We start from the raw sequence: 10,906 nt of genomic DNA on the forward strand, positions 1-10,906 counted from the left end.
CATTGTGTTTTATTGTAATAATAATAATAGTATGGCTATATGTTTCCAGATGCCAGACGCGCCATTAGTGACCGACTGCCATAGGAGTCGGTCGCTCGATTTATGACGATTTTTTAGTATGTATTGTATGTATATAAAGGGTATGTATTGGAATTTTGCGAATTAAAAAAAATCAATAACTGCTTCATTTCAAAACCATATATTTATTTCGAAGACAAAATCTATTTTTCAAAAACAGTGTTGTAAGCAAAATATACATATAATTGCTTTAAAAAATTTGGTATCTGGTTGTGGTCCCGTGGTTAGTGTCGCGGACTCTCGAGTCAGAGTTTTTGGGTTCGAACTTCAAATCCACTCTACTCAATACTTATTTTTAATAGTGAGCCGCTTAGGCTCACAAAAATAGTGTGAAATAAAGTATTTTTTAAAATAATAATAAACACAAATACATATTTCTCTTTAATTTTTTTTCGATATGACTGTTTATTAAAATTGAAAAGTATCTTTTTTTTTTAAATGTATTGTATGTATAATGATGTAACATGGCTGGATGTATGAAGTATTTTGTGGGCTCATCTGTGAAGTGATATTTTTTTCAGTAAGTTTTTAAAAAGGAATTACGTTTCCTTAGTTATGGTACATTTTACGTTCGCCACATTTTTCCCTTTCAAATAAGTGTTTGTTTTTTTGGTTGCAATAACTTCTTCATCTTCAAACCCTTATCCGCACCGCAATGGTGCATAGGGCACTGCATCGTATAAACGCAGTGTTATCTCGATCGTAATAACTAATGTAATAACTATCAATTTAATAACTATTTTACCTAATTTATTAATTCATTGTTTGTATTTTTTTTTCAGAAATCACACACCAGATGTTACAAAAAACAACATTTATTTGCATTTTTACAAATTGGAACACGTGGAATTGAACAACTTCGCAGTGGTTAGGTGGCAGATCTTCGGTCTTTGAACTTAAGTATTATATAATGTTTTTATAGAAATATTTGTATTATGTATTTTCTTAATATTATTGCATAAATTATGTTTTTATTCATTAAATAATTATTGTTAAGTCAATAATATTCCCGACCATATAAAAACAACAGACTTATGTGTAGGTAAACAGTTTTCTCCCTCTGCCACAACTTGATTTAATTTTTAATAACGAACTGTTTAGGCCTCACCATCCATCATTTTCTCGTATATTTGCGTAAAGTAAATAGCAAATTCTCATTTAAAATATATACGTATGATATTTCTACTACAACGACGCAAAAAATGCTGTCAGATATAATGTATTATATATTGAGTAATAGCACACTTATTGTAGAATCTGTATTTTTTTGTATGCATTATGAATATATTTAGGTGCTTATTTCATTTCAGATATCGTATTTGTAATAATTTTCGTAGATGAAATAATGTATTTAAATAATGTCACTCAAATAATCAGTCATTTTCTCACATAATACACACCCATCGGGGTGTTAAATATTCAATACATACATACTGAGAAAAGACTGATCACCTACTACTACAGGTACGAGTAGATAAGTCCCGTCAGTGCAGTGATCCTATTGATATATAAATTAAGATCGAATTTCGCAACAACAAAAACGCAGGCCATTTTATTCCTGTTGTCAAGCGTGTGTTTTTGCCTAGAATTTTCAATCATGAATTACATGAAATTATAGTAACTTTGAACATAAAGTGTAAATCCACTCACGAGTAGGAATAGGCTATGAAACTTAAAAAGTTGAAGCCTGAGTAGGGTAATGATAAGGGGTGTTGCATAAGCCGTAGCTAGATTTCACAGTCACTTGGACGTTAGGTAATTAAAAAAATCCCATTGTCAAAACAACGAATTCTTTGCGACTGATTTGCTTTTAAAATATTAACAGTAAATAAAAATAACAGCGAAAATAAATAACGCCGACCTATTTAGAGATGGTTTATTATTACAATACATACCAATGCCAGTTCCCTCACCTGCACGCAAAATGTCCATACAGCATACTTGTCAAAATAATATTACAGTATTAACATTTAATACAAATATGTAACTCTAAATAAAATCGGATGGTAAAATATGTCAATAAATAGAAAAGATCAACGTTGTGGCCTTGTCTTTTAAATTTTGATCGAGGCAATGATTTAACTTTCTTCTGTGGTCTCACCCAGCTTAATTTATTTTTGTTCTCAAATATTTTTATTCTCAAATGTGTAGTGTTATTTACTGTTTTTGCAAATTCCTAAACATGTGTCATACGAAATTCAACCTAATCACCTCAAAAATGTTCGCCTATGTAATCTATATTCGCACGCATTTTTAATTCGCGCTTAAGTGTTTGTTATTCTGCACTTCGGTCATTATTACCCTTCAGAAGTATACGCGGGTCATGCACGGATGTCGTGTTTTGTACATATACATAATATGGATATTATCCAGTATTGTTTTGACAAATTTATTTGACAAAATCATCAGCTTCCTTTCACGTCCAATTATTTTTTCATCCGATATCTTATGTTTATAATACTTGCATTTAAAACAATTCTGCATTGTATTTTTATAATTGTAATATTACTTGTTTTTAAACATTTGAATGTGGATGTAAAAATAATTAATTACCTGTTTTTTTAATTTGTTATTTATTATGCTAAAATGGGACTTTATTATTAACATTTTAAGGAATTGATTGGAAATAATTATTTTTGAGATACTTAAGTGAATACTACCATTTGTGTGATTGTGATAATTGCATTTATTATAAAAAATACATTGCATGTTCCTATTATGACTATTATTATTATTGTATATTGTGTTAATTTCAATTATTTCAATATCTGCACTTTCGTAAAACTGTAGGTGTAAAACAAAGATTTTTTAGGTGAATTTCCACTCGATAGTACTGATACCGTTTCCGACAATAGTACGGCTGTTTAAATTTAAAACACTTTTTTTTGCATTTATGGACTAAGTAGAGTCTACTTAGTCCATAAATGCAAAAAATAACGTACTACAAAAAATGTCCCTTACTGCGTTTTAAATTTGGACAGCCGAGTACTGATGTCGTTATTCGGCGTTCGATCCAATTTATATGTGATATTGAATCGTTCATCTAAAACTGAATAAAATACAACGCTAGATGCTTCCTATAAAACTATTTATCCGCAGTTTTTGAGCTTCATTAGCATGTGTTTCGTGACATATAGGTACATCAAGAGTGACATGGAAGTCATTCTTGTAATTAGTAGCTACTCCAGCACTCACGAGAAAATAATCCTCATTGTTCCTACATAAGCCCGTTGTGTGCTCGTGATAATTTAAATCATCCATGTTCGATGACTATCTTTATTTTGCAGGCGTTAATTCATAAGAACAATCAGTCATACTAACGAATATCGAGTTTTTTTCTCACAGTGTAAATCATATGGACGTACTATGTACAACTGATTTTGACAGTTCCCATTTACCACAAAATTTACAATTTTCGCGATCATCGCCTAAATTCTTTATTAGATTTATTTGATTTCATTTGAACTAGGTATAGAAGAAGAAAAAGGATGGTGGTACACCAAACTAACATAAAACAAAGAGTAATAAAAAATACAAAAAAATCGAAAAACAAATCACTTTTGCAATTAAAAAAAAAAAACTTTGGACGCTATACCTGTCTGTTCTTGTTCCTAGAAGAGACATGTATCGCTTCGCCGCATTGGCCGACCAAAATCCTCCCGGCAACCGGCAACCGACGAGTCTCCGATCATAGTTGGATGTTTGCGTTTGTTTGTTTAGCCGAGCCGTAGCCGAGTCGAAATCATTCAAACGTCAACATTACGCCGGACTCGGAGATGTTGCGACGATTTTTGAAGCAGCGAACTAAACTAACTAAATCGCATAGATAAGCTCAACAGCGACTTACCGTCGACGGTGACAAGTCACCGCTTTTAACAGCGACTTGGGTCGCTGCTTCGGTTCGTCCATCTCCGCGTCTGTCTTTGGTAGGTATCATCACATTATTAATAGATCTCTCTTTCTCTCTCTATCTTAAAAACATTTTATAAAAAAATATTTCGCAATAGTACTTATAATGTCGAAACATGTATTGAGAGGCGAGCTCGATAGAACAACAGTATCTCACTTATAAGCGATGTTTATGGCTTAAAATATTTGTGAATTACTTTGATTACCTGTTTTTTTTACGTCATAATATTTGTGATAAAAATTCTCTAGCCTTATCGGTCCTATTTATCCGACGAAAGATTTATTGTTTCGGTATTAGAGTACGGATTCACTGATGCAAATCATCTAAATGATCGGATCTTACCCAATCCAATCCAAACAATACTAATAACATAAATCCATCCATATTTACTATTTAAATTTAAAATAAATCTTCTCAAACAATAATTATTTTATTATTAATTTACAGTGATGCCTCGCATAACGAATGCTGCGCACAACGATATTTATGTTCGTCCATTACGCAACTCACGGACTGCATTCCGATGCAGGGACAAGCAGCTGAGGACACTCGAGTGGTTCAGCGCACGAGCTCGTTGAAGAACACTAAGAAGAGCTGACAACTGTAGTGCCAAGTACTAGTAGTCCAGCAACATGATGGAACTCAAAGAGAAGCTGACAACGAGGAGGAGCAATCGAACCAACCAATCTCAACGGCCGCCATCGAGAACATCCTGGTCAAATGGGTTTCTTCAAGGTATCAGAATTGAGCATAACTTAACAAATCTTAACTAAACCAAATAAACAACAAATGGCACCTCCTTTGCCACTCTGGTCTGTTTGTGAAACCCTCTTTGGCTCCTCATGCGTTGAACAGCCCATGTCCTCGTGGCACGGTGATCATTGTAAGAACATCAACTGGAAACTAGAAAAAAAATCATGGTCATGAAAAAAATAAAAATGTACACAACTGACAAAAACCCATTACGCTTTATATGTATAATAGAAACAGTACTTATAAAAAATATATTTGCCGTTGCATAGATTTGGCAACGTTGTAAAGGGTAAAATCAATCTGTATCGTCGAAGGCAGCGCGGTGCAATTTTGCGTATCTGTGTTTTAACACACTAAGGACGGGTGTTTTGTACGTCGTTAATTTAAATATTGATTCTACTTATTTTGTAATACAATATTTTGTTCAGTAAAAATACACTGTGCTCTTAATTATTTTATTCATCAATATTTGCCTTTCATTAGGTGTATTTTGTAATACTTTGTCAACAAAAATACACTTCCTCTTAATTTTTCATAAATTTTCGTAAATTGAAAGTATAGATAAAAAATCACTACTGATATCAATACAACTACAGCACGTGACCGATCCCTTTGGAGCATCTCTTCGAGATAGTCGCGAGTGGGTGCCTTCTTTCTTCGATTATTCGTAGTACAATACCTCGTGGTTCGAGGTGTGGTCTCTCCAGGATATCCCAACCATTATTCCATATGCGTTAAACAGCACTGGCGACAAGGAACACCCTCGCCCTTACATCATGTCTAATTCTTTCTTCTTTGTTCATTGCCACGTCGAACTATAGCAGCTTCCTCTCTATACAGTGTGTGAATTATACGTCTGTCCCTGTATTTTATGTCTCTATCGTCCATCACCTAAAAGAGCTTTTTCCATTGTACCTTATCAAATGCCTTTTCTATGTCTATGAGTAAGGCAGTACAGTACTGGTTATTTACTAGGTAATCTTTACTAGGTATACTACTTTAAGAAGTAATCCACTCACTAGAGCAGACGATTATGCATCATAAATTTAAAAGCAATTTCCACATCTACGAACGGAAAAGGAAAAGTAATAGAAAATAAATCATAAAAATAAAAATAAAAATGTTAAAATAAAATACATATATTTGATAAGAATTGAGCTTCAACTGAGGTTATCAGAACTCGTGCTAGGCCAAGACGATGGGACTCGATTGTTCACAGAATGATTTGATCAGCTCTGACAAGAAATTCACCGCGAATGTACAGTATTTGCTTTGTTGTGAATACAGTTAAAAATTTGTATATTCGTTTCATAAAGAAATATTTGTCGCAAACGATCTTCCTTCGGAAGTTTTGGGAAAAAAATTGCTCATCAGAAAAATATAAAACAACATAATTTTTTCATATTTATATTATTTATTCCTTTAATTTTCTTTATTAATATTCCTTTTCTTTTTATTAATACATAAAACTATGAAAAAATACGCGTTTTCTTGAATAAACATACTACATAATACGTAAAAATTGGTAGATGTCCCGTTTTGAAGACAAAAATAAATGGTCAGTTTTAATAATGGGGTACAATGGCTGATTAAAAACTAAGCATCACATGTTTATTGATTGGCTACGGAAAACTGGGTGATTGTTTAAAGTAATTATTAAGTAGTTATTGAATTTTATGTTCATTTATCACCGTTTACTCATTCTTGGATTATTTCAAATGATTGAAAGTAAAATATAAATAAATATTATAATAAATTGATTGCGTTCTCGTGATCAGATATTTATTAGGGACAAAGAATAGAGACTGGAAATTTTCGACAGGAAAAAATATTCTAATGAATTCGAGGGAAAGTAAATACATATTTTTTAATTAGCGGACAAAAATAATTACAAAAATGCATTCCAAATGAGTTATATACCAATATACTTTAAAAATCCAACAAAATTTAGTTCTCTGTACGTGGCTCGATATATATATATATATATATATATTGTGGGCTCATCTGTGAAGTGATATTTTTTCAGTAAGCTTTTTAAAATATTATAAATAACGTTTACTTAGTTACAGTACATTTTACGCTTAACACGTTTTTTCTCTTTCAAAAAAGTGCTTGCTTTTTTGCAAGTTTTAATAACTATTTTAACTCATTAATTCATTCATTGCTTGTGTTGTTTTCAGCAATCACAAACTACAAAGATGTTACAAGAACAAAAAAAAAACATTATATTTACATTTTACGATGTGGTGCACATGGAAGTGAACAATCTCGCAGTGGTTACTATTTACATACATAGATCTTCGGTGTTTGAACGTACTTACATAATGTTTTTAAATAAATATATTGATTCTCTCAATATTATTATGTGTATTTTATTTTTATAAATCAAATAATGATTGTTAAATCGATAATATTCTCGACCATATACAAACAATACGTGTGTAGGTATACAGTTTCCTTCATCCACCACAACTTGATTAAATTTTTAATAACGGACTGATTACGCCTCACCATCCATAATTTTCTCGTGGTTTTAGGTAAAGTAAATAGCAAATTTTCCAAATAATATCTGTGTATGATATTTCTACTTTTATGCTACAACAACGTAATAAACGCTGTCGAGACATAATATCTATTGAGTATTTCCATACTGAATCTAAGAATATGCATTATGATAATATTTAAGTATTACATTTCAGATATTGCATTTATAGTTCAAATATTTTTAGATAAAAAATGAATTCAATTAATGTCACTCAAATAATCAGTTATTTTCTAACATAATACACACTCCTATAAATATTCAATACATACTCGTACATACTGAGAAAAGATTGATCACCTACTACAGACTACATGTACATAAGTCCGGTCAGTGCGGTAATGATATTAATACATATACATATAACATATTTCGCAACAACAACAAAAACGGGGCCATTTCATTCCTGTCGTCAAATTATAAGTGCAGAACAACTCTGAATTCTTTTCGACGGACTTGATTTTAAAAAGATTAATAGTAAAATAATAAAAAAATAAATGCCGAAAAGAAATGGCGCCGACAACCTATTTGTAGATGATTTATTACTCCCTTACCTTCAAGCAAAACGTCCATACGGCATACTTATATCAAATTTATATATCGTAGTCATACAGGAGAAAGTGACCAACTGCAGTTTTTACAAAAACGTGATTATTAACTATTTGACATCTTACTAGCTTCATACTGCCCTGAAAAAATCCCAGAGCGATTTTATACTTGGAAGTATAATATTTTAAATTGTTAAAAATGACTAACTGCATTGATGTTTATTTTCTTTACAAGCAAAAGTGACCAAGTGACAGTTGGACATTATTGCTTGTTGTAACAATTTTCAACGCCATGAAGTTAGTTTTTTTCTTTTAGATGGGAATTGCATTTATTATTTACCTTGCTTATTATGTACAAGGTTTATAGATCATTTAGTGGATTTTTGTTTCTTCTAGCTAATTAAATATGTTTTTATTTGAATATGTGTTGGGAACAGGAGGGATCATCTAGTGTGGGTCAAATAGGAACTTCTCTGCATTTGCTCATTGCTGGGAGGAAACCACGTAAAACTCCTCAGGAGAAGGCGGACTGTTGACTGTCATCAGCAGACCTTACGTTCCATGAAGTTCCATGAAGTTCCATGAAGTTAGTTAAAGTTTTGTATGAAATATTTGATATTTAAATGTTTCTAGACAAACAAAGTTACTGCTTTAAGTAATTTTAAAAACTTTAGGATAAAATTTTTCTAAAATATTATTTACTCATTTCAATATAAGCAAACATTTCTTTTCACACAAAAACAATCACAATCGTGAATACATTATTTCTTTGTTTTTAATTGATGACAAAAATGTAAAAACGGTTAAATGGCCCTCCTGAACATTTTAACGTTTTGTCAGTTGGTCACTTTCTCCTGTACGACTACGATATGTACTACATATAAACATTAAATACAAATAACCCTTAATGAAACCGGATGGTAAAATATGTCAATAAGTATAATGCTGGTCACTCACGACGAGGAAAATAGTAGATTTTGTTACATTTTCTCTGGTTTTGTAACGTTCAAGTACGAAATTTGGAAAGACGAAAGATTTCACTGCCAACCTGGCGATATGACGCGAAATCATTAGTATATAATGTTTGTATATAAGCTTCGTTCGAGTCTGGCCGGGCGGCCGTTATGAATTCATTGCACAAACTAATTTATATAATTCATTGTAAACAATAAATGACAAGCCGGGTGATCTCGTGTTGAAAATAACCATTATATATTGGAAATGTGAGTACTTCATTATTGGTAAGGCGTTTCCTCTCATTCCGCCGTTTGCCAAACAGCTGTCAAACAAATTACGCAAGAAATTTGTCTCGACTGCTGCTCAAATAAGCGCTAATTAGAAGAAATATGTATTCTATAACCTCCGGAATGACCCCATCAACAGCATTGCAGGTAATCAACTGTTTTTGTTGTTGTTTTTCATGCCTGAAAAACTGTGCAATCTTCTTTGTGTGAAATGTCATTTTGACAGTCCGTTGACAGCGAGTCTGTTTTTATTATTGTTTTTATGTTATATTTTAGGTAAAGTACGGACAACCGGCATAGTTACAAGCACATTTATTGTCATATAATGTTATTTATTGCACTATATGCATATAAAATAAGATTCAACAAACACAAAAGATGTCATTCAAAAAATAGCTACAGCACGTGGCGTATAGATTTTGAAATGGTTTTCCAGTTTTACTTATACAGTTACAAATGTCAATTTACTAGTGGGTGCAATGCTTGGCCATGTTTTGTTCACAAAGAAATAGGTATGGATGATAATTAATAAATAATATTGGATATATGATGTAAGAAGACCAGCCCGACGAAGCTTGCAATCGCAAAACCGGACTGGACTCTTTTGCTGACAAATTTCCAGCCCCCATCTGTGCTCCACGAGTAGTTTTATGATGAGGTTGGAACTCTTCATATCAACCCCTCCGAGAAGCCTGCCACTGTATACCTTATAAGACCATCTTAGTGTATACCGGTGTCTGATATCCTCACATCGGAGATCGCTCAGTGGGTCGTAATGCTCGCAATTATTTTTCAAACATAAAAACTAATTCTGTAACTTTGTTACCTTTTCAGACTCTTGCAACTATTGGCAAATGACTTGTCGCGGCAGAAGGGTTCCATTTCCCCCATTGTGTTGGCGCTTTGGACAGTTTCATTTCCTAGCGCTGGATCAGAATATATAAACTACAGAGGACGATTCGGCATTGTTTTATTTGGATGTGTAGCCAGTAATTACTGTTTTAGTGTTTGCAGATATGTATAGGCAGATAGATGATATAACCATGAAACGTGTGTTATTGCACAATTTTCTTGGGAGTTATTCATCGTGACTAATATATGTATACTCTCCCCCCTGAAAATAAACATATTATGCTCTTAAATATGTTTTTATTTTGTTCATTAATGACCGAGATCCTTGAAAAATATCATCCTATCCCGCTCTCTGTGATCTTACAACATTGGCCTTAATTTTTTACAGAAATGCAATCTAAAGTAACTAACTGACCATCACGCCGCTTCCGCAGGGATAGGCAGAGAGAATAGAACACCACACCACGCTACTCTTGTCTTTGTACACATTCTTCTTTACGCATCCCCTCACACATCCTCCTCCCAACCCTTATCCGCACCCCAAAGGTGCATAGGGCACTGCATTATATAGAAGCAGTGTTATCTTGATCGTTAAATACACGAAGGAAAGGTGATCAGCCTTTCGCTTCAGGTACCAGTCCAGGGTCATATTAAATATATATTTGACTGAAAAATCAATAATATTTATTGCGACCCTCTTGGGAATCAAACCCGGGACCTCCAGCATGGTAGCCTAGAGCGCTAACCGCTACAATATGGAGGCGGACCTCATACATACCCGCCGATTATTCGGATTCCTGAATTGACCACTTTCAATTATTTTAAATACTTGATCATGCCAAGTTTTGCCCGGTCATCCTCTGCTCATGTTCCCAACAAGATTCGCCTCATAAATTTCTTTTACAGTCCTTTCTTCGCTGGTTCGTTTAGATCTTTTATAACTAACTAACTAACCATCACGCCGCTTCAGGCAGGGAGA

The 10,906-nt window shown here is 33.1% G+C and overlaps 2 long non-coding RNA genes across 2 annotated transcripts; both read left to right on the forward strand.

Annotated features, from left to right (window-relative positions):
• Positions 1-2,997: 2,997 nt before the first annotated feature.
• LOC148300688 (uncharacterized) lies at positions 2,998-7,102 on the forward strand. Its single transcript, XR_015838904.1, has 3 exons — positions 2,998-4,004; positions 4,436-4,723; positions 6,922-7,102. It is a non-coding gene; the product is annotated as an uncharacterized LOC148300688 (long non-coding RNA).
• Positions 7,103-8,770: 1,668 nt separating this feature from the next.
• On the forward strand, positions 8,771-10,217 carry LOC148300689 (uncharacterized). The gene is made up of 2 exons (XR_015838905.1): positions 8,771-9,222; positions 9,352-10,217. It is a non-coding gene; the product is annotated as an uncharacterized LOC148300689 (long non-coding RNA).
• Positions 10,218-10,906: the final 689 nt, after the last annotated feature.

This window comes from Brachycentrus maculatus, unplaced genomic scaffold (genome assembly GCF_059751285.1).
Source record: "Brachycentrus maculatus isolate JH-2025_06_01 unplaced genomic scaffold, ASM5975128v1 h1tg000672l, whole genome shotgun sequence".
Classification (NCBI taxonomy): Eukaryota; Metazoa; Arthropoda; class Insecta; order Trichoptera; family Brachycentridae; genus Brachycentrus; species Brachycentrus maculatus.